Below are 3,235 nucleotides of genomic sequence, written 5' to 3' on the forward strand. Positions count from 1 at the left end.
TGAATCTGCACCCATGTCCCACCTCCTGTGTGAGTCTGCACCCATGTCCCACTTCCTGTCTAAATCTGCACCCATGTCCTCACAACAGAATGTTTAATTTTTATTTAAAAAATTAAAATCCAGGATATGGCCAGGAGCATTGAAGCTTTCTTTTCAAAACTGTCTAAATTATGGCCATCTAGGGCTAAGTGAAAGTCAGTGGTAAGAAAGGCAAGGATGCACAGCCAAAACAGGTGATTAAGGTTAAAAGGAAAAGAAAACCGCAGGACTGCCTTATGCATCGGACTGTAATTTAAAGTAAACCAGACCATTGTTCATATCTCTAGTAACTCGTTGTATGGGTCAAAGGCTCCTCTTCTGTCACCAGACTCTAGGAGACCCTTTTGTATTGACTGATGTGAGAAGTGGAGAGATGCAGAGGTGTTTCCTTCTATATTATTCAGAAAATTATTTATTTCATTTTCAAGTATTTTACAGTTTCCTCTCACTGGACCTAATGCAGCAACATTTTTAAGCAAAGCAATTCTTGGTCTTCTCCAAAGGAATTATAAAATAAAAGTACTGTCAGTAATTCCTCCCCACTTCATACATGACACATCCAATTCTTTTTCCCCCCACTGGTTATTTTCTTTAATTTCAAACATTATCCCCTTTCCCGGGTTTCCTCTCCACAAATCCCCTATCCCATGCCCCCTCCCCTTGCTTCTATGAGGGTGCTCCCCCAACCACCCACCTACCCATTCCCACCTCACCACCGTAGCATTCCCCTAGGGCATCAAGCCTCCACAGGTCCAAAGGTCTCTCCTCTCATTGATGCCCAACAAGGCCATCCTGTGCTACATATGCAGCTAGAGCCATGGGTCCCTCCATGTGTACTCTTCAGTTGGTGTTTTAGTCCCTGGGAGCTCTGGGGGCTCTGGTTGGTTGATATTATTGTTCTTCTTATGGGGTTACAAACCCCTTTAGCTCCTTGAGTCCGTCCCCAAACTCCTCCATTTGGGTCCCCATGCTCAGTCCTATGATATCAGCATCCACATCTGTATTAGTCAGGCTCTGGCAAAGCCTGTCCAGAGTCAGCTATATCAGGTTCCTGTCAGCAAGCACTTCTTGGCATCCACTATAGTGGCTGGGTTTGGTGTCTATATATGGGATGGATTGCCAGGTGGGGCAGTCTTTGGATGGATTTTCCTTCAGTCTCTGCTCTACTCTTTGTCCCCGTATTTCCTTTAGATGGGAGCAATTCTGGATTAAAAGTTGGAGATGAGTGGGTGGCTTCACCACCCCCCCACCCCCCGCCAACTGCAGGTCTTGCTTAAACCTCTGGATATGGTCTCTACAGGTTCCCTCCCCTTTGCTGGATATTTCCACTAATGTCATCCTTGTTGGATCCTGGGAGCCTCTTGTTTTCCTGGCATCTGGGACTTTCAGGTAGCTATCCCCAGTTCCCCATCCCCCATTGCTACAAACCTCTGTTCAATTTCCAGACCCTCTGTACACCACCGCCGACTTGTCTCCTCCCATACACGATCCTGCCCCGTTTTCCCTTCCTTTTCCTCTCTTCTTCCAAAGTCCTTCCCACCATCTACCACCAATTATTTTGTTCCCCATTCCAAGTAGCACTAAAGCAGCCACACTTTGGTCTTCCTTCCTCTTGAGCTTCAAATGGTCTGAGTTGTAGGTGTTTCAAGCCTTTTGCCTATTATCTACTTAGCAGTGAATACATACCATGTGTGTTCTTTTGTGACTGGGTTACCTCACTCAGGATGATATTTTCTAGTTCAATCCACTTGCCTGGGAATTTTGTGAAGTGATTGTTTACTAGCTGAGTAGTACTCCATTGTGTAAAAGTGCCACATTTTCTGTATCCATTCCTCTGTTAAGAGATATCTGGATTGTTTCCAGCTTCTGACTATTATAAATAAGGCTGCCATGAACATAATGGAGTATGTGTCCTTGTAAAATGTTGGAGTATCTTTTGGGTATATGCCCAGGAGTGGTATAGCTGGGTCTTCAGGCAGTACTATATCCAATTTTCTAAGGAACCTCCAGACTGATTTCCAGAGTGGTTTTACCATCTTTCAAGCCCACCATCAATGGAGGATTGTTCCTTTCTCTCCACATCCTCTCCTGCATTTGCTGTCCCATTTTTGATCTTGGTCATTCTGCCTTGTGTGAGGTGGAATCTCAGAGTTGTTTTGATTTGTATTTCCCTGATTCAGATTAAGGATGTTGAACATTTCTTTAGGTGTTTTTCATCCACTTGGTATTCCTCAGTTGAGAATTCCTTGTTTATCTCTGTACCCCATTTTTAATAGGGTTATTTGGTTCTCTGGAGTCTAACTTCTTGAGTTCTTTGTATATATTGGATATTAGCCCTCTATCGCATGTACGTTTGGTAAAGATCTTTTCCCAATCTGTTATTTGCCATTTTGTCCTATGAACAGTGTCCTTTGCCATACAGAAGCTTTGCAAATTTATGAGGTCACATTTGTTGATTGTTGATCTTAGAACATAAGTCATTGGTATTCTGTTCAGGAAATTTTCCCCTGTGCCCATGTGTTTGCCGTTCTTCCCCACTTTCTCTTCTATAGATTCAGTCATCGGTTTTATGTGGAGGTCCTTGATACACTTGGACTTGAGCTTTGTTCAAGGAGAAAAGAAAGAATCGATTTGCATTCTTCTACATGCTGATCTCCAGTTGAACCAGCACCATTTGTTGAAAATGCTGTCTTTTTTCCACTGGATTGTTTTAGCTTCTTTGTCAAAGATCAAGTGACTATAGTCAAAGATCAATTATGGGTTCATTTCTGAGTTTTCAGTTCTATTCCATTGATCTACCTGCCTGGCTCTGTATGAATACCATGCAGTTTTTAATCACTATTGCTCTGTAGTACAGCTTAAGGTCAGGGATGGTGATTCCCCCAGAAGTACTTTTTTTGTTGAGAACAGTTTTTGCTATCCTGGGTTTTTGGTTGTCTCAAATGAATTTGCAAATTGTTCTTTCTAACTCTATGATGAATTGAGTGGGAATTTTGATGGGGATTACATTGAATCTGTAGACTGCTTTTGGCAATCTTTTACTGTATTTTTTACTATATTAACCCTGCCAATCCATGAACATGGGAGATCTTCCCATCTTCTGAGGTCTTCTTCTATTTCTTTCTTCAGAGACAAAGTTTTTGTCAAACAGATCTTTACCTTGCTTGGTTAGAGTCACATCAAGGTATTTTATATT

The sequence above is a fragment of the Apodemus sylvaticus genome, chromosome 13 (assembly GCF_947179515.1).
Source record: "Apodemus sylvaticus chromosome 13, mApoSyl1.1, whole genome shotgun sequence".
NCBI classification, from domain to species: domain Eukaryota; kingdom Metazoa; phylum Chordata; class Mammalia; order Rodentia; family Muridae; genus Apodemus; species Apodemus sylvaticus.